Source organism: Rhinolophus sinicus, linkage group LG02 (assembly GCF_036562045.2).
Source record: "Rhinolophus sinicus isolate RSC01 linkage group LG02, ASM3656204v1, whole genome shotgun sequence".
Taxonomy (NCBI): Eukaryota; Metazoa; Chordata; class Mammalia; order Chiroptera; family Rhinolophidae; genus Rhinolophus; species Rhinolophus sinicus.
Genome location: NC_133752.1, coordinates 130,386,452 through 130,414,199, shown reverse-complemented (window position 1 = coordinate 130,414,199; position 27,748 = coordinate 130,386,452). Strand labels below are relative to the sequence as shown.

Below are 27,748 nucleotides of genomic sequence, written 5' to 3'. Positions count from 1 at the left end.
TCACACAGTGTAGCTAACTCATCTAATTACTATAAATTGTGGCCCTGGTCACTGACCTTGGACCATGCTAAACTTTAGGTTAAACTTCCTTTTTCCTTCATCTCCCGTTATTTTCAGTTGGTAGATTGTTATAGCATTGTAAAAGCCTGGTGGTTTAGAAGTGTGGCTATTTGGGAGTCAAACAGCCCAGGTTCTGTCCCTATTTTGTTGTGAAATTTTAAGCAATGTGTAAATTGCATAGCGTGGTACCTGACATTTAGTAAACACTCAACAAAAGTTAAACATCGTAAACCTCTTACATCGTAAACTTTTATTTTTGTTTTAATTAATGGTGGGAGAAACTTCCCTTAAGTGTTCTAATAGTATCTAACACATTTTTGTGAAATATTTTATCAAAAGCTATCTTGTCGCAAATTTTTAAACATGTTTTCCTGAGCTGAAATAATCCACACTGATTATCACAAAAGTACAATATCCCATATTTCTAAGTACTGAATACAGACACTGTAGAGATCAACCAGATAAGACAGGTGACAGAGATGATATTTTAAATGTGCGTGTGTCTGTATTTCAGCCCCTAAGGAGTAGGAAAATGCATAGGCTTGAAAGTCAGACAGGCGTAGATTCAACCAAATCGCTGACCTCCCACATGTATTTGTGCACTCTGACCCTTAGGTTTTCCCCATCTGTAAAGCGCATTAATAATTCTTTTTTTTTTCCTTTTTAACAGGATCAACTTTATTTTTCTTGTATAAATTATGTGGTGGCCACAGCTGGAGCCTGGGTTCTCTACACAGAATCTCTGGTGTGGGTCTTTACAAGATGGTCAGTGAAGGGAGACTTGGTGAACACGGTCTCTGTCCAGAGGTCAGAGGTGAAAGAGCTGTAGGTCTTTGACTTATCAAAGGTGGCCTCGGAGAAGTTGCCCAGGGTGGTAGTGCAGCCCCTGGCTGAGGAATAACTGTTGACGATATCAGCCATCATAAACAGCTTCTTGGGCACAGGAGCTGAGAGATGCCAGTGCCTCTGGGGGCAGGGATGAGGTGCACAGCACAGAGCCACAGCTGCAGGTCACCTTACAAAGGACAGTGTGGGGCTTGCCCATCTTATTACCCGGTAGCCTCGCTGCACAGAGACAACGGAGAGCTTGGCCAGGATGATGGCCCCACGGATGACAGTGGCTACTTCCTTGAAGCACTTAACACCCAAACCCACATGTCCTTTGTAGTCCCGGATGGTGGACAAATGCCTTGAACTGGGGCCTCTGGCCTGCACAGGTCTGCTTTTGCACCGGCATACTCTTCAAACCCTCGTTCTTGAGGGATGCCCCCAGGAAAAAAAAAATCAATGACTTCAGATTCCTTGATGTGCAGAGAGAGCTAGATCTCCTGCAGAGACTTGATCTCCACGTCCTTGACCAGGAGTCCCAGCTTGGTGATGACGATCCACTCCTGGTCCTCAGCCTTGCCTCTGCGAGCTCCCCCACGTCCCGCATGACCCTGGCCAGGGACCCCGCTGCCAAATCGTCCAGGGCCCCTCCCCCACCCCATCCCAGGCCTCAGGGCCCTCCTGGTGCACTGGTGTCATCCCGGTGTCATCCGTCATTTGGTGTTTTTTCAGAGAAGTAATAGTTCTTCTAACAACACCTGCCTCTTCATTAGCATGAAACAGAGAAATATGTGTAAGCCCTTAGATCAATAACCTGCACTTGAAGTACTCAGTAAATGTTTATTTTTTCCCTTCGCAATTAATCAGTATGTAAAATGTCTAATGGCACCAATAATTATCTAAAACTGTACAAGTTACATTTAAATAACTGTTTTCTTAGTTTTGAATCTGGCTGGTTTTAATTTTTTTCCAAATTGTTATATAAATGCAATATAAAATCAATCTAAATTCCAGTGGAGAATTGTGGACAAGTTGCCTTAAATTCTTCCCCTATATCTGAAAAAAAAAAGAGGGGAGGAATTAATAGAAAATATCTTTATTTTGCTATCATTTCAATTGAAACTTTTATTGAAATGATTGTAGAGCCATATGCAATCGCACAAAACAACACAGAGAGATCATGTAAACTTTATCCAGTTTACTACAATGGTACAAACAATCCATAATCTTATTGAGACTTCCCCAGTCTCACTTGGACCCACTTAAGTGTGCCTGTGTATTTAGTTCTTCTATACAATGTTATCACATACGTAAGTTTGTGTGTCTCCACAGCAAGATACAGAACAGTTCTATCAACACCACAAGGACCTCTGACGTTGCCCTTTTATGATGATTGGGGTTTGTTTTCCTAATTTACAGCCAAATATAGGCCTACCTTCCCAGATTTACTTTTTCCCTTTGTTTCTCACAAATAGATCACTTAGGCAGAAAGTAGGCCATTCCTTAGTGTGGGTTTTCAATATTTCTTACCTGAACTGTGTGCAATAGCCTTGCCATTAATCTCCCTAATATCTTATTCCTCTCTGGTCTACATTGCCAAAGCTATGGTTCTAAAACACAAGTCTAATCAAATCCACTTTGTCATAAAATGTTCAATGGCACTTTATGTCTACATGACAAAATAAGGCCTCCAAAGCCCATTCCAATCCGAAGGCATCCTATTTTTCTAGCATACTTCCCACTATCAATAGTCATGAACCCCATACTTTATGACTTTGAACTACTCACCAGACTCTCCACATGTTTTTATGCTTTCTGCGCTTCCCTTCTAGTTCAAATTTTTATCTTCTCTGGAGAAGCTTTCCTAACTCACTAAAGCATATCTGGCTGCGCACTCTTATCTATTCTTTTTTGTATGTATGTTTGTTCCCATGTTTCCTTCTCCTTCAACACACATTATCCTAGATTGTTAGCTGCTACAGGGCAGTGTCCTTGCTTTTGTATGCCCCTGGCTTGGACAGTGACTAGCAAGGCAAAGACTTCAATAAATAATTGTTTGAGAGAACGAAATGAAAGGAAGAAAGCAAGAGAGGGAGAAAGAGAAAGAGAAGTCATAATGCTTAAAAATAAATCAGAAGTCATAATGCTTTATTAAATAATCCTTTGTTGAAGACAATTGTACCAATTCTATATTTATCAGAGAGTCTATGTTTCATAGAGAAATGTTTCCATAGAGAAAATTTCACAATCTACTCTATGCAAGATAGTATTTGGATATGGTTTGGATATTATTTGGATATTATTATTTTTCCTCATCTATGAAACAACTTGCTGGTAAAAAGAAAGGAAAGAAATATTAAAATCCTTGAGATCGTAATGACTGAAGACAATAAATCACATGATAGTGTTTGGAGACAATTGGAGGGTCTGTTATTGGGAGAATTGATAGTGAAATGCAGTGGATGTATACCAAAAAGTATTATGCAGCAGAAACATTGATTGTAATATGCAACAGGGATGAATCTACAAAATGCAGTGCTTGCAAAATATCACCACAATTAGGTATCATTATACACTCATTTGAATTGCTCAAATTAAAACAAACAAACAAACAAAAATCCTGACAGTACAAAATGCTGATAAAGATGTGAAACGACAGGAACTCTCCTTCATTGCTGGTATAAATGCAAAATGGTACAGTCATTTGGAAGATAGTTTGGCAATATCTTATAAAGTTAAATATAGTACCTTACCATATGACCCAGGTATTTCACTCCTGGGTATTTACCCAAATGAACTGAAAACTTACACACACACACACACTCACACACACACACTCACACACACACACACTCACACACACTCACACACACACACACACTCACACACACACACACACACACACACACACCTGGAGGTGAATATTTATAGCAACTTTATTTCTAATTGCCAAAAACCAGAAGCAACAAAGATGTCTTTCCACAGGTGAATAGATAAACAGTGGAAAAATGGAATACTGCTCATAAATAAAAAGGAACAAACTACCAATTCACTCAACAATACAGATTAATCTCAAATACATTTTTGCTAAGTGAAAAAAGCCAGTTTCAAAAAGCTATATATTATATAATTCTATTTATATGTCATATGACAAAGGCAAAAATATAGTAATGGAAAACATATCAGTGGTTGCCAGCGGTTCAGGAGGAGTGAAGAGTTGACTACAAAGGCACTGAAGCAGGAGGGGATTTTTCAGGGTAACAGAACTGTTCAATACTCTATAAATAGTGGATACTGATATACTTTATACCTATAGGGTTTATCAATTTGTCAAAATTCATATGCTGTATTCAATTTTTTAAAAAATCAACCAGGATGTTCAAGGATCCTAGGATGGAACGCAGACTGTGACAAATTAATCTAATTGCCTTACAAATATACAATATAACCTAATCAAAGGGACAGGTAAAGAAGGAAACAACTTTGGAAAACAGTGTCTTGACCAAATACTATAAGGCTAAAAAGCAAAAAGAGCTATACATAAACATTATACTCTAATTAGTAAATTTGTTTCTCATAGGGGTACTAGGAATTCCAAAACTATGTGCATACTACCAAACTGGGCAGCTTAAGCAACAGAAATTTATTGTCTCACAGTTCTGGATACTAGCAGTCTGAAATCAAGGTGTTAGCAGAGTTGCTTCCTTCTGAGAGTTGTGAGGGAAGGATTTGCTCTAGGCCTTTATATCTGGCTTGTAGATGTCCATCTTCTCCCTGAGTCTTCACATCATCTTCCCTCTATGGATGTGTCTGTGTCCAAACTTCCCCCGTTCTAAGGACACCAGTCATTTTTGATACATTAGGGCCCACCTTAATGACCTCATTTTAACTTGCTCACCCTTTACCTCTGTAAAGACCATCTCCCAATAAGATCACGTCATGCGGTGCTGGGGGCTAGGACTTTGGGAGAACACAATTCAACGCATGGGGTCAAACAAATAAGTAAATAATTGTAGCTAATGGGAGCCAGGTCTCCATTATCAGAGAAAAAGTCACAAATAATCAAAGAAAGAAGGCTGAAATGAGCCCTGTGATGCTAGATTAGGGATCACGATACCAGTATGAACTCATGTTTACAGATAGATGGATGTGTACATATACAGGTTTGTATATACACATATATTTCCTAGCTTTGTCCAGGGCAGTAAGCATGCCAGCACCCAGGTTTTTATTTCTACATATAATTTACCTACAATGTACTAATTAACTACAAATAGATACATATTAAACACGTTGCAATGGGAGTAGAAGGACATGAGAGTGGAGTACAGAAAGGAAAGGGAATCAATTTATTTATCTAGAAGGATCTTACCAGGGCGTGGTGAGGAGTTACAGGATAAGTTATTTAAAAGAATGGAATGTGACTGCACCCTTTGCCAATACTAGACATTCCATATCTTTCATTTCTCAATATACTATCTTACAAGATCAAATTGTGATTCATATTTTGAAAGGTGAGTTCTGAAAATAAAAGAAAGGGAGAGCAGTAAAATCAGGTTTGCCATCAGTTGTAGCAGAGTAAATCTGAGCAATTGAAGGAAACCAGAAATAAGATATGGAAGTAAACTTTTTAAAAATCAAGTCAACAGCAATGATAATAATAATCACTAATATTTAATTAAATGTCTTCCATGTGCCAGACACTGTTCTATAGAGTTTTACAAATATTAGCTCATTTAATCTTCACAAAAAACCTAGAGATTATTATCCCTATGTTTTAGATGAAGAAATTGAAATTCAGAGAGATCCGGGACCTGTTCCAAGGCCACACAGCCCATAAATGGCAGAGTCAGGATTTGAATCCAGGCAGCCTGGCATCAGAGCCTGAGCCTGTAGTTATATCCATTCTACTTAAATGCATACAATGTCCCAGAATTCACGGAATTCACTCCAAGAGAAACACATGTAAACAAGCAGTTACAACTCAACATAAGCACTAATAATAGAGAAGAGGGTATCAGGAAAGATGTCACAGAGTGACACTGAGAGCACATCTTGCAAGGGATGTAAGAACCTGCTGTGGGACGAGAGCAGGGCAGCACTCTTGACAAGAGAGCAGCCATATGGATGACGGTTTGGCTTAGTTGTTCAAGGTTATGCAGGAAATACATGTGGAATACAAAACTGTTCAAACAATGACTTCCGCTTTGGGCTAGGCACGGATTTCGTGTACAGAAAAACTAGTCAATTCATGAAATGTGTTGGTATCAAGTGTTTGCCATTTCATCGTGGGCCTATCATTCTCACTACTTTTAGTTGTCAAACTGAACCTTTATTTAATTCCAGAAATATCAATTCTTAGTAATGAAAAAATGCATTTACGTAGTTTCACACAATCCAGGTTATATTCTTTACAGGTCACAAACCAGATTAAATCTATATTCCAACCATTTCTTTTAGAAAAAGTTTTGAGAATTATGTCACAAAAATCCAGAAGAGAATAACAAACAGCAGGGGCTGAGGCAGCCAACACTATGCTTTATGATTTGTTGGGCATTGTTCTAAGTTGCCTGTGTGTTTTAGCTCACTTAACTCTCACAACATCCCTGTGAGGTAGCTAATTTCATTATCACTGTTTTATAGATGAGGTCACTGAGGTCCAGAGAGGTTAAGTAACTTATGCAAAATTGTAATGAGTTTAGTAACTGGCGGAGCCAGGATTCAATAAAATCAGGCAATTCCAGCCTGAATAGGAAAAGGTGATGTTATTTGGTCCTTCACTTTATGTCTCACTTCAGCAGGTGGTCCAGTATGGCCTAAGTCAGTGGTCACAAACTCAGACATCTACAGGTGCCCGACAGAGAACATACTGTGTGAAGTCAGCCAGGTCCAGGACATGGGGTGGTGAGGACTGAGAGCAACAGGGGACCACGGGTTTCATTTACGGGGGCAGTTGCTCCTCAGCTCCAGCCAGGTGTCCTCCCACACCTCGCTGATCATTCAGTATTATCAGATTTTCCAATTTTTCAAGAGAAGCTGACTTTGATGTGACATCTTCCAACCTGGGAGACGTGTACAAAATGAGTTGCGTTCTGCCATGCTGTGTTTGAGATAGCTGGGACACCTTCAGCACTTAGAAATTTGAATGTGCAATTTCAGGAGAATAATTTTGCAGGCAAGTGTGGATGTAGAAGTCTTAAGCGCAAGGAGTGTAGATGAGGAAGCCCAGGGAAAAGGAAGAAGGAACTAAGAGGACCAGGAATTCCAGCATTTAAAGAGTTGGTGGAAGAGTCAGCAAGAAAGAGCTGGAGTGGCACAAAAGGCAGGAAAGAGTAGCGTCCGAGTTGCCTGAGGAGGAAGGTGAATGGGCAGGCTCTATCAGTCTATTCTTGCTAAGAGTTGATGTACTGATTCCCTTGGGTGGAAGAGATCCCAGACCTCAGTAAGAAGAGCTATTACAAGTTCAAAGAATAAATGTTTAAGTCCAAGCAGGCTATGACTTTCCTGTATCCAAAATTAGCACTAGAGGAGTATCCCAGCACTTTCCCACTGCCAAATCACTTAGATGGCTCTAATTTGAAAGGCAGAAGTATTTTACTTCCATTTTTCTAATTTTTGTTGATATTTTATTAGCATCATTATTATTATCCACTTAGTCGGGTGTTCTTTTTGTATATTTGGGTTGCTCCTGTGACGTTTTGAAACTTCTCAAATACCAAATTTCACCAGAACCACCAATAACAAACACTGTGATTCTCTGGGGAAAGCAATACCCATTTAGATTTATAAGGACAGAAAGGAGCTTTTCACACCTACAAGTTAAAACTTGATTCATACATCTAAAATTATTTATCCCTTTGTTCAGATACAATTTTACAGTGAATTTAGGACACCTTCTTCTATGAATAAGGAAAATAAAAAGAATGCATTTATTTGTTGGGTTCTGGGGATCCAGTAAATAAAAGCAATTTTCCCTGCCTACCTTTAGAATCAATTGAGAGATGCAGGAGGCAGGCAAATGGAGATCAAAATAACACCTTTCTTCCAGATAAGTCAGGTTGGAAAACATGGTTTTGTATCTGCAGTGGCTTCACCTCTGACTAACACTGGCCTCCTTGCAGACACAGCCCCCTTCACACCCACAGCAAGGCAGAAGGCAGAAGGCAGACCTCCACCGATGAGTTCTGAAGAAAAGGAAACCCAAGATGGGACTGGGCTTTGCTTGCCCAGTTCTTTCTCCCAAATAGCCCAATCTGATACATCACTCCTTCTGTCCTGAGGATACGCAATCCAGACTGGCAATGGTAAAGCAGATTTTTCCAGTGGAGGTTCTTCCACACTGAAGCCTGAGGCCAGGGAAATGGAGGCCCCTCTGTAAGGTTCCCTATTGCTTCATCTCCTCTCAAGCTCCTCCCACAAAGTGGGTCGTATTATCCCCACAGAGCTAAACCTGGACTCAGACCCCGGTCATAGGATTTCAGAACAGTGACTTTCATGCAAACCCCAGATGCTATGCCCGAAGTCTGTGGTTAAATGGAATAATCCCATTTAAATTCATTGGGTGGGCAGTTAGGGAACAGGCAGTAACGAAACCGCCATTTCTGAAATTCGGGAGCCCTAGAACATGGTTGCAACAATGTTACCAACTGGTTGCTCAGCAATGGTCAAGTTATTAAATCCTTTGTTACTTAGTTTCTTCCTTTGTAAAACCAGTTTAGCAAGTCTTGCCATTCTACTAACTGTTACTAGAGGATCAAATGAGATATTTCATAAAAGCACTTTGGACCAGCATCGTGCTATTAAAAAAAAAAGACATTATTTGGGACGAAACTATTATTTTAATAATCTTAAATAAAATAGAGAAATCAGACTTTTTCTGAATGTTTACATTTTAAAAGCAGATGCGTTAGAGGCTAGCAGACGTGAATTTAAAACTCAGAGTCCTTTACTCACTACCTGAGTAAACCTGGACAAGTAATTTAATCTTTCTGAACTTTGAAGAGGATCAGAATATGCCACCCTAAAATACGCCACTTTGGCATAGAGACTATTTTGAGATGAAGGCAATTGGAAGTCAACAGATGCAGGAAGGGTTCTCTGCCCTCCCCTCATTGCCTAAAAGCAGGATATAGATTTCCCATTGAGTAAGGTACCCACCCTGCACCAGGGAGAGAAGAGCAACTCCTATCATCGAAGATGGGACGTCAATACTGAGATGAGTTTGTGTAAACAGGCCTTACTAAAATAGCCTTAGCTTCCATTAGCTTCCCCCATAGAATTCCTAGTCATTTCCCCACAATTTATTGTCCTCTGAAGCCCAAATTCTCTTCCTTATTTAAGAAGGGTATAAAGCACCTAAGTATAGCTACTTCTTTGAGATTTATGTTCTGTAAACTACTGTGCATGTACATATGTTAGAATTGCATACCCTTTTCTCCTGTTAACCTGTCTTTTGTAAACGTAATTTACAGGCCATCACACACTGAACCTAAGAGAACAGAGGAAAAGATTTTCCTCCCCATAACCTCTTTCTGAATTTGTGAATAGTTGTATGTTCTTTACCTACCAGGGTTTTGTGAGGATTATATAAAGGGCCTATCACACAATTAACTCAGTATTAGTTTTCTTCCTTTTTCTTGTTCTTATCTTCCTTTTTCTTGTTCTTATCTTCCTTTTTCTTGTTCTTCCTTTTTCTTGTTCGACCCTATGTACAGAAGGCTTTGCCTTCTTATCAAGTGGTTTCTATGTGTATAAACCATTTGACTGAATGATTAAAAAGTAGGATTTTTTGACTAGTTTGTATTTTTGTAAATTCTGGGTTAATAGACAAATTAAATAAACATGATTCTATGACTCAGCATTATAGAAGAAATTAGCAGCCATCTCTGATACCCTTTAATAGCTGTCTTGAGTACCTGAATATTAAAACATTAGTTCTTATCAAAATAATTAACCTAGAATGCAGCAAGTAGTCTGTTTCTATTAGTTTGTAGCATCAGCACATAAATATGTTTATCATTAATTCAGTCATTCAATTAGCAAAGTTTTATTAAGCAATTGCTATGTTTAGATGTTGAATTTTATAGTGTTGCAGGCACAATTTTATGATCTGGTTGAAGACATATCCCAAACAAACATAATAAGAAGAAGAATGTACTATAACAAGGAAAAATATTCTCTGATTTACATAACCTAATGCCTCAATTTCCTCACCTGTAAAATGGAAATAACACCTTTGATCCATAGAACTGTTAAAATCATTATATAAACTGATGAAGTTGATAGTAGAAGAATGATCCCCCACAGCCCAGTCAACCTTGGTGAAGACTATTATTTACCCACTAAAATTCATTCTCCTTTCCTTCTGGGTACATGGCTGCCCTCTTAAATTCCTCAGCCTTCTGCACATTGAGGTATGATTTTGTGATAAGTATTTTCCTAGAACATGAGCATAAATGACATGTGCTGCTTCTAGGCTTGGTTTTTAAGACATTTGATATGCCTTCTCCATGTTCTCATTGACTTTCTAGCTACAGAGCCTGGCTTGGTGGCTACGGCTCTTTGAGGACATGCCCCGAGGGTGATGGAGAAACCTAACAGCTGTCTTGCTGACCTGGAACACCCTCTTCAAAATGGTTACATGACAGAGAAATAGACTCTATGTTCTTTAAGCTGCCGTAGTACTGGGTGTCTGTTATAGCAGTGTGGTCTCACCCAAACCCATGCAGCCTTGGTCTAAGAATTCAGCTGGGCTTTTACAAGTTTTCACGTGTGTCTTCATGTAACTGGGAGACTGGCCATAAGAAGTAATGGCTCAGTGATGAGTCTGCTTCTTATTTCTGGCAGGCCTAAGCAGATAAAACTGGAAACTGAGAGATAAAAAGATGAAGGAAAGGAACTAATACTACTCTTTAAGCTATTGTGAAGTATTGATTCCAAAGTAAATTCGCAGCATTGCAGAGTATGGGATAATTAGGGGGAAAAAATGTTTCTCTTCCTCCTTACAAATTTACTAGATGGTACAGTTTTGAGAACAAATATTTTTCTCTGTGTGTGTGTGTGTGTGTGTGTGTGTGTGGCGGGGGGTCACCAGTGTTTGTATATCAGAGGGGAGAGAGAGACAGACAAAGACAGAGACACAGAGGCACAGAGACCCAGCAAGACCAAAACAGAAAAAGAGAGAGAGACAGAAAGATTTCAGATCCAATAGTTACTCTCTGAATAACTCTGAAAAACTCTCTGAAAAAGTCAAAAAGAACAATTTAGAACTCATTCTGATGGGGAAACCTCAAAAGGTATACATTTGGAGTGCGCACATATATTCTGGCTGCCCTTCAGAACCTGGATTGCTAAGTATTCTCCGCAATCATTGGGACACCACTTTAGACTGAATGTCTGTGCCCCCCACCCCAATTCATAATTCAAACCTAACCTCCAACGTGATGGTGTTAAGAGGTGGGGGCCTTTGGGAAATGATTAGATCATGAGGGTGAAGCCCTCACGAATGGGATTAGGGCCCTTATGAAGGAGACCCCAGAGAGCTCCCTCACCCCCCGCCATGTGAGGACAGCAAGAAGATGGCAGTCTATGAATCAGGAAGCTGGCCCTTACCAGACACCAAATGTACCAGCACCTTATCTTAGACTTCTCAGGCTCCAGAGCTCTCACCTATTTCTCGTGAGAAATACACATTTGTTGTTTAAGTCATGCAGTATGTGGCATTTTTGTTCCAGGAGCCTGAACAGACTAAGACAGACACCACCAACCACACCACACAGACACATACTTATGGGACTTAGAATGACGAAGGTCACCATTAGTAGCCAAAGGCAATTTCTGAATGCTATTCTGCGCTGAACATCTCAAAGTCAGGGCAAGGAATAAGGGTCCTGGGCCAAGCTCTGTGGGTAGAGGATGAGTATGCAGATGGGTAGACCTAAGAAGAGGGGACGTAGATGAGGAACTAGAGATACCTGCAGAGTCTGCAGCTGCTCCATCCAACGCAGTAGCCACTACCTACAGGTAGCTATTGAGCACTTGAAATGTGGTTAGTCTGCATTGAAATGTGCTATGAATATCAAATTCCACTCACAGCACAAAGAACGAATTTAAGATATTTCATTAATATTTTTAATGTTAATTTCATGTTGAAATGAGAATATTTTGGACTAAATAAAACATTATTAAAATTAATTTTACCTGTTTTCCTTTCCTTTTTTTTTTTTTTTTTTTTTAAATGGGGCTGCTAAAACCTTTAAAATCACATTTGTGGCTTGCATTACATTTTTATGGCATAGCACCGGTCTAGACCAGGGGTCAGCAAACTTTAGCCCACAGGCCAAACCCAGCTTAATGCTTATTTTTGTAAATAAAGTTTTATTGGAACACAGCCAAGTCCCTTTGTTTGTATATTGTCTGTGGCTGTTTTTCCTTCAATAGCAAAGTTGAATTGTTGCAAAAGAGACAAACTATCCAAAGCCTAAATTATTTACTATATGGTCATTTACAGAAAAAGTTTGCCAAACTCTGTTACATTTAACACAGTTTAAAATTATTTTCCTTTGAATTCTATCATTTCTTTTAGTAACCCCAACTTCAGAGAAAGCCTGAAAAAACTATATAGGCTGCAATAGGATGTAGGGGACAATAAAGTCAAGACAATAGAAAATGCGAGAAGGCATTTGTGGAGAGGCAGCTGCATCCTCTCAAGTAATGTTAGGTGGAGACCAATATCAAAGTGTGTGTGTGTGTGTGTGTGTGTGTGTGTGTGTGTGTGTGTAGTGATGTGAGCCCTGCTTGAACCAAAATGCTAAGGCGGGACCCCAAGCTGACAAAGAGTTCAAAACGAAAATCTTCAAAAGAAAACTTTCAATTCTTTATAGTAGAGGGCCTCAGGGTGGCTTGTAATCGAGGGTGGGGGTGGCAGATTCACCCATCACTAACAGATGACACACTATACACAGCACAGAACCGTGTCCTGGTTAAAGAGTGGAGAGATGTCCTGCCACTAACTAGCAAGCCTGCTCAAGAGTTGTGAGGATGAAATGAAATCCTGCTGAAATGGCTTACATAGCGCCTGGAACATACCCAGCATTTAGAAGCTTATTATTGTTTTCTTGTATAAACAAAATACAGTTCAATTTAGAGAGAAAGAAGTAGAAATAGTCTTAATTTTTCAAAAGAATAGCAGTTTTATTGAAAACTGCAAAGGCAATGAGGAGAAATGTCATTTGATTTTTGTTCTTAAATCCTACCTGACTTAATCATATACGCAACTGTGTGATAATAAATGGTTTCTTTGCTATTGGCTATCATTTTTTATCTCTCTCTGTCCTTCTGCCTGTGACATCTAGGTCTGCAGAAGGAATAGAATAATGAGAATAGCCCTACATGAAAATGAAATGCTGCTTTGGGTCTTCCAAAAGGTTCCCACTTTCTGAAATTCTCCCTCTCCTCCCCTAGCCTCCTGTGAGAGGTTATTCCATTTCTACTGGGCCTGAAATCCACCTCCCCCACCCACAGAATTATTCTAAGAGTTAGACAGTATAATGGACTCCACAAGGTCACTGCTACAATACATCTGAGAAGAAGGAAAGGAGGAGGCCCAGATATTTATTTTGAGTGTGTTTGGGGTGGAGGTGGGGGTGAGGGTTGGTGGTTATTTTCCTGCTATTGAAACTTGATTTGTTTCCTATTTCTAATTAAATGGTTCTTCCTTGAGGCTTGGGCTATTGCACGCGTGTGTGTGTGTGTGTGTGTGTGTGTGTGTGTGAGAGAGAGAGAGAGAGAGAGAGAGAGAGAGAGACTGTTAGAACTGTGCACTAGCAGGAGTAGTTTGTTTCAACCTTTTTTCTAGGTATAAAATGCAGGTCTTCTGTCTTGAGTTGCAAAGGGGCACTCAGCTTTGACATTCTGCATTTCTGCCCTAGTTCATGGAAAACATTGCCCCGGAAACCCATCAGGTTCCCTGTGTTTATGAATTCTGAATCTTGCCTCCCAGGAGTCCATGAGAAAGGCTCTCCTAGACTCTTCTGAGATTCAGAACTGCAAAATTAATGACCCTAAATAAGGTCTGCATTTGACAGCAGTCCTCACATGGCCCCTTATCTGACAATATTCTTTCCACTCAAAGTTTCCAATCCTCTGTCCTTTTCTTGCTTTCTCTAAAAAGAAGTTTAAGTGAAAATAAACTCTGTCTAGGCTTTGGATAAACCTCCTGAGCTCTGAGGATTTTCTGCTTTTTTTCCTCAGGCTTTTTGGAGAAGTTTTTCCTTTTGTGATACCTCAGTAGACTGGCTGAAGCCAGCCATCTTTGTGGGGTGTGAAGATGAGGGAAGGCCTGGTTATCCATCTCTTTGTCTGACATCTTGAAAAGCAGGTACCATTTAAAAAAGTGTTTTCCAGACTTTTATAAATAATTACATTAGCAATTGAAACTACCAAAAGTTCTTTCTCAACCTCTCTTTTAAAACACTGAATTAGATAATAACAGCAAACATTTATTGAACTCTTACACATGACCAAGCACTGTTCCAAATGTTTCACATACGCCTAATTTCACAACACTTGGAGGTGGCTACTACTGTTATCATTCCCATTTTATAGATGAGGAAACCGAGGCACAAAGAAGTCAAATTGTTTGTTCACGGTCACACAATTAGTAAGTGTGGGAGTCTAGGTCAAGAATCTAAAGTGGCTCAAAAACAGGAAGCATTGTAATGATTTTCTCTAGTAGAGAGTCTGCTGAACAGTGAGTGCATAGGGCTTTGGAATTAGACAGCAGAGGATTTAAATTCCTATCATCCCCTTACCAACTGAATGATTTGGGACAAGTAAATTCATCACACTGAGATTTACTTTACTCATCTGCCTTTTGAAAATAATAATACCTACCTCATGGAAGGTATTACTGTGTAGGTTTAATGAGAAAACCCATGCTTTGTAGAGACCCTGGTAACAGCATTGGTTTTGGAACGAGAAATTGTTCTCAGCTGTCAGGACAGAATTATATATCGCATGACATTTGTAAAAGGAATCAAAAATTACAAATTTCCATTGATAGTTGGACAAATTACTCCCTTAATCCTACCACCTTAGAATGATCTCAGTACTTTATAAGGTTCTAGGAAGCATCCCAAATTGGCAGCCAGTAATTTTAGTCATTCTAGTACAATACTGTTCAATAAAACTTTCTGCAATGATTGAACTGGTCTGTATCTGCACTGTTCAATATGGTAGCCACTAACCACTTAATGGCTCTTGAGCCCTTGAAATGTGACTAGTAGACTTGAGGAACTGACATTTTAATTATAATTTTAAATTAAATTTAGTTTAGATAGCCACATGTGGCTGGTAGCTACTGAATTAGACAGCTCTAAATAATCGCATCAATTATTAACACCTAAAGAAAAAAATCCTAGAAAAATCTCTAGGCATTAGAAAATTTAATTTCCTGTCCTAAACGCAGGATAGAAAATAAAATTGCTTAACTATTTACTCTAATGAACCATATAGGTATAGCCTAGATGGATCAAGGTGGATCTATTCTCACCCTTAAGTTGTAGACCAATCAATGTTTTGAAGCAGCTTTCTTCCATAATTCTTTTGCAAGTTCTGGAAACATTTATTCTTTTATTATCACTACGATGCCTTAGTCCATCACATGGATAACACAGCTAGGAATAAAAACTATATCATATATCCATTTCATTTTAATGACTAATACATGATTAGAATAAATTCTTTTCTGCTGTAAAAAAAAAGAGGAAGATGAGCACACCTTACCATTTCTTGTAGCAAAAGTCATCCTAAGAAACCATGAGATCTATTGGATGATTGACGTCACATCTTGGTAGTCATTACACCTGAGCTCAGAGAGTTGTACCTGTAGGCAGTTTGTGAGATTTGAACAGAGCCCTTTAACAGTACCTAAGGCAGGTGGGAGCTGCAGCTTTTACCTGATTCATCTGGCAATCCAGGATGACAGTGTTCTGTCCTTTCTTTTTATGTGGTACGGAACTTGGGCACCTCACTCAAGTACGTATCTAAATGTTTGATAAAAGAGTTTGATTATATTCACAAGCATTCTGGCTATCAGCACAACTGAGTGGAAATTCTGTCTGGGTCAGAATATGAGTTGGAATCTTTTTCTTTCTTAGCAGAACAAATTTGCCCCCGACTACCTAGTATCTAAAAATGACTCTCTGTTTAACCATTAACCATCACATTTCTTCATTTCCCACACTTACTAGAACAATTCAATCAGGAACTGAATGAGAGATGTCACTTCATAATGCTTACATAAACCTCTGAGACAGGGAGAAATTGTTTTTATCATTATAGTCACGATTGATTTCTTTAGATTCCACTAGTTTTGCTTCAGTATTGTTAGCTAATAATACTTCCCTCATATATTGAGCACCTACTCTTTGTCAGAGGATTACATAAATTATTTTTTAATTCACACAGCACACTGACGAATAGGGACTAGTGTTACTTTTTACAAGTTGAAAACCAAGGCTCAGAGGATGAGTAAATTGCCCAGATCATACAGCTTGTAAGGGTACAGCGAGCATACAAACCCAGATATTTCTGAATCAAAAATTTGAACAATTAAACACCAAACTATGTTTTGTCTTGGTTAACTAATAACAATGTACTTGGACCATGTAATCTGTTATCAATAAATAATACATTGTTGTTAGTTAAATGTAATCTTAACTTTGAAGGAGTGTCTGTGAAATAAATTATTAGAATAGCATTTGGTAGTTCTGCAAAAAACACAGATGTGGTCATTTCTGTTCCTGGGTGTCTCTGAGTTTAGTTCAAAGAAAATTGTCTCTTTATGTGCATGCTATTTTTAGCTAGAACAAAAGCCCAAGATGTTTTGCTTGAGCCTTAACTGCTAAGAAACTTTTGCCAAATTCATTGCTTAATTATCACAATGAACTTATCACAGGTGCCTTGATATATCATTTGTTTACTCGATGTACGATAATTGTTTGTATGAAGACTTTACTCACCCTGAGAATGCCAGGGGCTTTCATCATACTGGGAATGCAAATCACGAAAGTTCCTCAGGCAGCCCACAGCCAAATAGGGAAGAAAGAGATCATATAAATAGCAACACAAATGATTAACTATAATTGTGACAAGAGTCATAAAAAGTAAATGAAGGTGGTGAACACACAATGGGATTTATAGATGATGTAATACAGAATTGTACATCTGAAATCTATGTAATTTTACTAAAAATTGTCACCCCAATAAATTAAAAAAAAAAAAAAAGTAAATGAAGGGTGGCATAAGCTGACCAGGCAATAGGCCTAGCTTAAGGGCCTAGTTACTAAGAAGAATCTCTGAAGGTAAACTTTGTTATCATTAGTCAGCAATTCTATTGTGCAGTGATATTGCATTGTACATAATTTGATAATTAGTACATCAGAAAAAACACAAACATAAATAGGAGGCATAAATATCCCTTTTACTTATCAGGAAACACCTAATAATTAATTATTGCATTTGTTTTTCTTTCGGTTCTTTTCCAGAGCTCCAATTTTAAAAATTATTCTGGAAAGTATATAAAGCAGTTTTACTATAATAAATATGGAAATTGAGTTGGAATGATGTCATTGCTTGGGACATCTGCATTATTAATTTGGAGAAGACAAAGACTAATAGCCTTAGCCTTCTGTTTAGAAGTTAAGGATGACAGGAAAAGATCATACCTTTGTGAAATAATTAATTCTTACTTCAGAAAGTTATACGCAAAAGATGACTGAAAAACCAGCATGTCCTGCTTTGGAAAGCTTTAGTCCACCATCACCATTAAGAACTGAGATAAAAAAATATATATCAGCATAGGTTAAGAGTTCTAGAAATTAATTTAAGACTTTCTTTTCTCCTTAGAGCTTCCCCGAATGGGGGTAAATGTAAATTAATTTGTACATGGTCAGCCAATGATCAACAGGTCCAGGTTAGCACGTTAACAGCAATAGTAGGAAACCTGCACCTAAAGAAGACACCCATAGTTTATTTTTTTTCACAATATCACTTTCCCTGCCCTTGCCTTGGTATGTTCTGTAGAATTTAAGAGAAGCTGAGTGTGCTAATTTATCTTTGCTGGTATTCTTCCCCTGTGTTTTTCTCATGTTCAAAAGTAGAGAAAAGATGATGCTTTAAAAAAGAGAAACAGCTCTGAGCTGTGGCCTCCACCCCTCAGAAGGGCCAACCCTTCCACCAAGTAACTTGGAACGCCTGCATGCCTACTCCTCACTGCTGGACCCACTTGCCTGAAATATCACCAGATACACATTTGATTTATGCAGTATCCTCTTTGCACATGAAAGCATCTCTGGAAAGTTTCTTTCTAGCACCTAAAATCAGCCACACACAAGTAATGAGAATTTTGATGAGTAGGGGTTGGAGAGTAGAGGATTTTAGAGCATGGAACACCCAGGAATATCAATCTAGCCAGAGCAAAAGCCAGAGCAGAGAGCACAAGACAATCCGTGTGCCCTGGTAATGTGGAGAGAGGACATATAAAAGTCAGAAAAGAGTATAGAAGGAAGATGGCTGACAACACAAACCAAAACATGTCTCCTTAAATGAGTTACTTTATATAAAGCATTTAGAATAGTGCCTAGCCCGAAATAATAAAACAACTTTTTAATAAAGGCATATGCACATAGAACAGGAATCAGGGACATGCCTATGTAAATGGAACAGGCTACCAAAATATCGTCACCCACAAAGGTTTTCAATCAGAGAATCAACACTTAACAAGTTACATTCCAAAGAAAATTCACTGCAGCTACCAAGAATTTTTCCTTTCAGATTCTGCATGGTACTCAAGAGAAATGACTGCCTTCAAAATAAGAGCCCAAGGCACCATTAACCCATTTGTATTGGTGACTATAACTACTAGTTTGGTTCATGACACAACTGATTCAACTGTAGCAATTGCATTCAACATGAAGACAGCATAAATGAATAGGTCCATCATGCCCCAGTCCAGCATGCTAGCCACAGGACGCTAAAAATAAACGTCATGGAGGAGAGCTTTAGAGAGAAATGTTATCTACTAAAAAGGATATATTAGCCCTTTGTGTTTTCCCAAAGTCATTACTGAATGACTAGGCCAATTCATATGCCTCAGAACTGCACTGTTTGTGTTTTGATCCCTCAGCAGTATTTGGGTTTAGTATTTTTTCTTAAAAGGCAGTGTTAGGAAGCAGCTTGCTTTGGGGTTTCCCAAAGTGTGCATGCTTTTCAGTTGTGCACAAGAGGAAAAGTATTATATTCCTGTATGTAGGCCTCTCAGGTCAAGCTTGGAGACGTACGGCACCTTCAAATGTATTTGATAAGCAGCCTTCGGTTCTCAGAGAGAAGAATTGAGGCAGGGTGGGAAATAAGGGTTGACCAAGACCTCATAGGGCGACTAGAGACAGAAAGAAAACCCTTTAAACATCACAGTGAGGTGGAAACAGGTCAGGATGAGCTGACAGACAAGCATTTTACCCATGGAGACTTTTTATAGTTACTTTTTGGTTATGATCCCAGAAACAGAATTTCCATCTATGGCAGTATATAGTTTCCTTTTTAGAGAAATATTTGAAATTTAAAAAGTGAGTTGATTTAAGGTAAAATGCTTATTAATATGGCATTCAGATATGACCAAGTGTCTGAAGCTGATACTGAAGCGAAGAGCTGGCACGTAGAAGGTGGTAGCTTAGAGGAGAGCGCTGGGGTTACAGCCACTTCCTCACTGCCCTGTGGAACCTCAGCGATTCACTTACTTTCTCTGAGTCGCATGATCCTCAACTACATAAAACTCTTGGATGCGAAACACGAACCTCTCGGGGTGATTGTGAGGAATAAGTAATCGGTGCTCAAGAAGGCTTACTTCTTTTCTTTTCCTTGGTGAAGTGTGGGAAAAGCAGCAAAATTCTCTCTTTGCGTGGAACCCTCCTGCCTAGGCTCTAGACAATAAAGTGTAGGCAGTGATTGTTCACATCACCAGATAATCTTTTATACAAGCCGACATAGGCTATATTTGTAGCCCAATGTAGTAGATTTTCAGAGAAGGCAGAAAAATTAAGTATCAGTGCAACACTTCTTGTCATCGAGCAGTATATTCTGGGGGCTGTGCCCCACTTCTTTTTTTTTTTAATTTTATGTATTTTAATTTTTTTTTGTTTGATTTTTTATTGGGGAAGGGGAACAGGATTTAATCAGGGAACAGTGTATATTTCCAGGACTTTTTTTTTTCCAAGTCAAGTTGTTGTCCTTTCAATCTTAGTTGTGGAGGGTGCTGTTCAGCTTTAAGTTGTTGTCCTTTCAGTTTTTTAGTTGTGGAGGGTGCAGCTTAGCTCCAGGTCCAGTTGCAGTTGCTAGTTGCAGGGGGCACAGCCCACCATCCCTTGTGGGAGTCGAACAGGCAACCTTGTGCTTGAGAGGACGTGCTCCAACCAACTGAGCCATCAGGGAGCTCAGCAGCAGCTCAGCTCAAGGTGCGGTATTCAATCTTAGTTGCAGGGGGCAGAGCCCACCATCCTTTGTGGGACTCGAGGAGTTGAACCGGCAACCTGGTGGTTGAGAGCCCACTGGCCCATGTGGGAGTCCAACCGGCAGCCTTTGGAGTTAGGAGCACGGAGCTCCAACCACCTGAGCCACCAGGCCGGCCGTGTGCCCCACTTCTTATTTGCATCCCCAGCGATGAGCATAGCGCAGCAGACACTTAAAACGTGTTTGAAGAAATAATCAAGTGATCTCAATTCTATTACTTTCTGTTTTTTTAATGCTGCACACTGCATCTTGGAGTGGATGCCTATTATTAAAAGATTTTCTGTATTGTGGATTTAAGGTGACCACACTCAGGGATGAAACAATGACTGGACAGGGACTACCTTTTCCTCTCTGCAAAGTGGCATTTTAGCAACTTAAAATTCCAATACTAAGTAATTTCCTTCTTAACATTTCTCTAGAGAGACTCACTTCCCTGAACAATTAGTCATCTCTGAGGATAATTCCCCTTTCCTTCCTCTCTTTAACCAAACTACAGTGACTGAAACACATGCTGCTGCTGAAAAGTCCAGATAAAGGTCTTTCTAAAATATTTGGATCTGGAGTCCATAATAACTTCTGTTTTTAATTTATGATTGTGTGTGTGTTTATTCATTAATTTACCACGTGTGACTGTTTTTGTATGAGTGGTAAAAATTTAGAAAAAAATTTTTTTATAAATGTAAGTAATTTTAAACCATGTAGTAATTATTGCGTGAGCTGTGGGAAACTGGACAGACTGACAAATTTTCAAAAAAAAGGACCAAATGTAGATTTTGAGCTGCCTCTGTATGACATTTATCCTTACCCATAAGTATTTATGACCTACAAATAGCACGAAAGTAGATTTAAGAAGAAAAAAAACCCACAGTTAACCCTTGAACAATTTACTGGGGGGTGATTAGGGGTGTTCACTCTATCCCACTGTGCAGGAGAAAATTTATGTATAAATTTTGATTCCCCCAAAATTTTACCAATATCCTGTTGTTCACTGGTAGCCTTACTGATAACATAAACAGTTGATTAACACATATTTTATATATTTTATACTATATTCTTAAAATAAAGTCAAAGCAAAGAAAATGCTATTAAGAAAATTATAAGTGAAAATACATTTACATTACTCCATGTATTTATGGAAAAAAACCCACATATAAGTGGACCCATGCAGTTCAAACCAATGCTGTTCTACAGTAACAAAAATAACAAGGAAGGCTAAGAATTTTAGGTACTTTCTTTGTGCCAGGAACTGGGATTTGCAAGCATTTTGACAGCATTCTTGCAATGAACTCGAGAAAATTATATGTTCTCTGCAATCCTCTCAGCACTGCTTCAGGCAGTACTCACCTTGCTGCTGGTCACTTGTTGGCACTCCTGGGCATGGTTTCTTCCACTGGATGCTTCTGTTTCTCTGCAGGTGGGTTAGGTTCACCTTCTCCTTTACTGCCCTGTAACCTTTAGAATCCTCAGCACCAACATACAAGATGGTGTGGACTTCCACCGTTTCCTTCATGTTGGGGTAACTGAAGAAAATTACATACCAGGAGAGGGACAGTTGAAGCTATTGGCTCAAAATGGCTCTTTAGAGTACCAAAGGAAAAGCATGTGATCATTTAAAACGTTTACTGTGACCCTCTTTGGATACGCCACTGTCCCTAAATTGCTTCTTTGGTCTTCAAATTTGCATCCTTCTCCCCAAACCCTTCCTTTTTCTAGCCTTCCCTGGAATCTCCCCAACCTCTGAAAAAACCCCACACACTGAACCCAGTTATTGACACTGCCTGTCCGTCCTCCTTCCCTACAGGTCTCTCCACTCTCCCTGTAGCCATAAGTTTTCCTGAGTCCAACTCACTCAGTCTGGGATAACGTCCTGGGAGGTAGCCTGTTACTAGTACAGTCAGTGTGGTCTACTGGTGTCCACCTCCCACAGAATAGTCTCTCCAAGTCTTGTGATGCCATCTCCAACACGCTTGGATTCTCCACATAAAATCGGATTCTTCATGGTCTCCTCACAAGTATGAAGTGTAGGCAGGCTGGCTGGATCAAAGACCAATTCCTTAAAGCATAAAAACAATACAGTCAAGCCTAAGTAAGGAGCAAGAAATAAAGTGGACTGAAATAAAAGCTTTTGTATGATTGTGTAAGTCGTGAGGATGCTGACAGCCTTGGGTTCACATACTAGATCTATAAGGGGCAGTCACTGTCCAACCCAGCCAAATGTTACCATAGAGAGGTGAAGTGCTGTATTTTAAAGTTAAGTTTCTTTGTGTTGGTTCATTTTTTTATTTTTTTTTCATGAAAGACACTTTACTACCTTCAGGTTGGATATGATTAATGTTTTGCCAGTCTATGACTCCCCTCACTAACACCATACAAACCTGTAAAAAGGAGAAAACATTTTTCTAACCATTTCCTAATTTACAAGGCATCTTTCCCTCCAGAATCTATACTCTTGTAAGTCATATTTTTGTGCAAAGCAATGGTCTTGCCTTTATCCACCCCCTTTCTCTTCACATCTATCGAGAATGAGAAAGAGCTATTTTCTTAATAACACAAAATGAATCTTTGAGATTTGATGACGTTCTCAGCCAGCATCCTCATTTCCATTTCCTCATATTCTCATTTCCATTTGAGGGCCAGGGAAGGAGTGATTTTTCTTTCACTTCCACTGGGTAAGAGGCAGATTCCAGCGTTGGGGCCCTTCCTGTGCACTGGCCCCTTTCAAGGTGCTGGAAAGGGCCTACTGTTGTTTTCACATGATCAGATAGATTTTGTAAAATTTGCAAAAGTGAGATATTTTAACTATAACTGGCTAAGACCATTCTATCTTCCCATTCCAACGTCTCCTCTATCACATTTTTCCTTATGTCTGATTGGTTTGTTGCAGTGGCTGCAGGCATTCTGGGGACTTGGATAAGGAAAATAGATTGGTAATTTATGATGTTTGGGGTATGTTTTTGGGGTTTCATCACTCCTATGTGTAGGTAAGCCATTGTTAGCCATTCTGGTGTAGAAATGGCTTCCAGAAATGCTCTAATAGCCCGTTATGCAGACTTAGCAGCACCATAACAAAGGTTCAAAGCCAGAGGTTTCTCACAAAAAGTATGTGTCCCCTTAGTGGCCAGCACAGGAAGGTTGTGGGTAGATCATGAAAAACATTCTAGAGGCAAGACTAAATTATTTTTCCACTTTTTCTACAGTAAGTGATAACAAAATCATTATCATATGAAGAGGCAATCAATGGGCATATAGGGGAAAAATGTAAGGGAAACAATTATAGAGGCACATGAGGATATTAATAAAATAATATTTTTATGGGTTTGTGATATTTGTGGTATTTGTCACTTTTGAAAAATTGCAATTTGTTTTGATTTCTTGTTCTAAATAAATATTCGCTTCCATACATAATTCGATACTTGTGATTTTGTGTTCTTCGTCTTAAGGAGGATTCTACTACCAAATTGCATACATTTCAAGCTCCATAAATCTGGATCAACCTCTATCTACTATGGTTAAGACTTTTTATTTAAACAAAGTGTTGTGATTGCATGTTGCAAAAAGGTAGGCTATTAAAATAACCCAAACACATAGGAAAACCACTGGTGAAACAAAGCCATGATGGATGGCAAAAGGAACTATTTTAGTCAGAGTTCATTCTCTTCAGGAACTCAGCAGATATGACACAGGACTTGCATGATCTCCTGCAAATTCACCTCCAAGCACTGTCTCCTACGCAAATTCCCAATGATTTACATTTAATTTCTGTACTTAACCATAAATACTTAACTTTCCCATTCTATTTTCTGAATAAAATCTGGGGTTTCAATTGTATAAATTGTGTATAGTCTTTTGTTTAAGTTGTACAGGTTTGTTTGTTTCTTGCCTTCTCACACAAATGTCATCTTCTTTAGACTGCAGTTTGGAGCGACTGGGGATCATATTGATTTAGCATTCAGTCATCCATTAAAGAGGTACTATGCCAGGCATGGCAGTAGGCATTGTGGTAGTTTGAGGGAACAGTGAGAGGAACAGGAATATAAAGATGAATAAGACATTGCCATTGCTTTCAAGAAGCTCACTAACTCATGGTCTAGTGGGAGAGACATACTGAAATGCTGTGGGAAGGAAAGATGGAAGATGATTAACTGGGGTGGGGGTGGTCAAGAAGACTTCTTATAGGCATTAAAATTTGAGCTATGTCTTAAAGGGTGAAAGATAGCTAGTCAGGAAAGTGAATTCAGTGCAAAAAGAACAGTAGAATCATGGCAAGAAGGCAGGATTAAACATGGTTTGTTGGAATAAAAGGAGCAGCTGAATAAGATGCACTAGGAGAGTATCAGGAGTGAGAACACAGTGTGGGCTGGGGCCAGATTACGGACTTTCCTGAAAGGTTTTTAAGCAATGTGTCACGATTATATTTGAGTTGAGACTATACACTCTAGTTAACTTTCTTTGGCTCCATGAATACAGGAAAATTTAATATGCACATATACTTTTAGTTTCGCGGATCTATGAGTATGACAAAACGTAACATTTTTGGATTCAGTGTTGTTGACTAATAGTTGCCAAGACATGATATCCCTTAGATGGAGTTCAAAACTATATCAGAGAGCTCTAAAGCATAAATGTCTAATTCTTATGAGCAATGATGTCAGTGACAAGTAGCTTGGTCAAAATTTCAAATTTTCAGAGCTGAGCAAAAATTAGTATTATTTCATACTGGTACCCTTTGACCTGTGGTCCACTCACCTAATTCCTCCACCTCAAATAGACTTGTCTGGTTTCTTACATAGTATTTAAAATCAGGATCATACAGCGGTTATGCTACTATACAAAAATTCCTTAGTTTCCTATATTCACAGCATTAATTTGCAATTTAAGACTAAATAAATTATGTTTCATAAATTCTACCCAACAGATCCTGAAACAATATTTTGGGTATATTGTAAGTACATTACATGTACTTAAAATGTAATATTGCCAAAAAATTACACCTATGTAGGTTTTTAGCTTTTTGAAAGTAAATTAGTACAAGATTATGTTTAATTTTGAGCTAGTTTTCTTTAGCAAGAAATTAATCATTTAAGTATTTAAAAATGTACTTCTATTATTATGATCTATCACCTAGGCTAAGAATAAAATTAAACAAAATCTATATAAAAGGCAATGCAAAATTAATTTACCAGGCTTTGTATGCATTTCTTACCTTGTCTAAAACAAATGCCTTCCTTAATTTTTTAATCTCTACAAGTGATAAAAACAAAGCCTTATTTATGAATTAATATGCATCCTCAAATGATGACGATGAAAGGATATACCATACTTATGCAGCCACAGCAGACTGAAAATGAAAATAATATAATTATTGATTTATGTAAATTCTTGCCCACAACATGTCTAACCTGATTCCTTCTTTGCCTTCTCTAAGATTCATGCTAATAATTATAACATAGAGGCAGAGAAACTGGTAATCACTACCTACCCTCTATGAACTTCCCAAAGTAATTTTGTCTTCTTGGTCATTTTTTTTTTCTTGGTCAATTTTTAAATAATTTATCCTCTAAATCAAATTTGCAAATTAAAAAATGAGTGAGGTATGTATATTTTTGTGTGTGTGTGTGTGTGTGTGTGTGTGTGTGTGTGTCTGTGTGTGTGTGTATTTGGAAATTCTCCCTCAGGTGATTCTGACCTCCCAAAATACACTATTGGATCATGAAACCAAAGTTTTCAGAAAGTGTAAAATCACATTAATAAAAGTATCGGGCAAGCCCGGTGGCTCAGGTGGTTGGAGTGCCGAGCTCCTAACATCGAGGTTGCTGTTTCAATTCCCATAGGGGCCAGTGAGCTGTGCCCTCTACAGCTAAGATTGTGAACAACGGCTCTCCCTGAATCTGGGCTGCCGTGAGCAGCTGGAGATGGGCTTGAGCTGCCATGGGCTGCCGCGGGCTGCTGTGTGTTGCCGCGGGCTACCATGTGCTGCTAGGAGTGGCCGGTGGCCAGTGTGAGTGGCCGGCAGCTGGTGAGAGCTGCCGTGAGCTGCTGTGAGCGGCCGGCCGACAAATGGCGACATACTGCCTCAGCCAAGGGGAGTGCAAGGCTCATAATACCAACATGGGCCAGGGAGCTGTGTCCTACGCAACTAGACTGAGAAACAACAGCTTGAACTGGAGTGGGGTGGGAGGCAGAACAAGGGGAAGAAGAATAAATAAATAAATAAAAGTATCACATGCCAGGAAAGGAGTGTTGTTTCTGATTTGTAAAGCTCATGGGGAGGGAGAGGAACTTTTCATTTGTCATTCCTTTAAATTCTGAGGCAAGGGACCCTCTCATCAACAGTAGAGAAAATTACCTTGTTCTTCCTGAATTTCCATCACTATCACAGAGAAGCCGTAGGCTGAAATTGTTCTTTTTTTTCTCCCATCCTCAGATAAAATAATCTAAATTAAATACAAAAGGATGTTAAACACAGGTGTCTACAGCCCCAAGTCCACTATAATATGACTTATTAAAAAAGTGATTCTATACTGGTCATCATCCTCCAAATGAGGGCTGCTGAGGAATGCACTCACTTTGGGGTGGGCTGCAACCATCAATCTTTGTATCACAGAGCACTGGACTGCCATTAATCATTAAAATAATCATTCAAAGTGATTCTTGGTAGGCATGCATTTTAAAGGCACTAAAAATTTAGAGATCTAAGTTACAAAAATATAGAATTTTTTTGATCTGGTTAACTTCATTTATGAATTATTAATGATACCTAAAAATGTTTTCCTCTTGAGAGCCCAAAGCACTAAGCAGTCAAATTCCAATTCCTTCTTAGAATGCCTGACTCAACATATAGAGAGAAGACATTAAAGTGTGTCCATCTCCCACACAGAGAACTCAAGGCACTTGTGCATATCTCTTTCTTTATCAATATTTGAACCCTTAAAATGCTATTTGAAAATTCAGTATGATCAGAGTATTTTCAGAAGAAACTTTACAAAATATGGATGCCTAGGCAACCACCCACCATCCAATCACGTGTTCAGACATGGTGGAGATGAAGATGTGTAGTAAAGATGGGGTTGAGCTTATTCTTTGGTCTTTGTGTATTTATTATGTTTGGTTTGGCCCAAGTTCTCAGTATTCTTTGGAACATTAAGCTTAAATCTCTTGGAACTTCAGATATGTTATAATATTGAACTCAGTGTACCTATTCTCCTGGTTATATGCCCTAGAGAGAAATTTCCAAAGATGTTAGGTATAAAGAACAATATCAGAGAAAAAAGGAGGTTATTTAGTGGACACTCAT

At 38.8% G+C, this 27,748-nt stretch overlaps 1 long non-coding RNA gene across 1 annotated transcript; it reads right to left on the bottom strand.

Moving 5' to 3' along the window:
- Positions 1-295: 295 nt before the first annotated feature.
- On the bottom strand, positions 296-26,890 carry LOC109460033 (small ribosomal subunit protein uS5). The gene is made up of 6 exons (XR_002139472.2): positions 26,801-26,890; positions 22,304-22,507; positions 21,799-21,974; positions 16,911-17,722; positions 15,846-15,932; positions 296-1,652 (listed from the first exon to the last, which is right to left on the bottom strand). It is a non-coding gene; the product is annotated as a small ribosomal subunit protein uS5 (long non-coding RNA).
- Between the last annotated feature and the right edge of the window lie 858 nt (positions 26,891-27,748).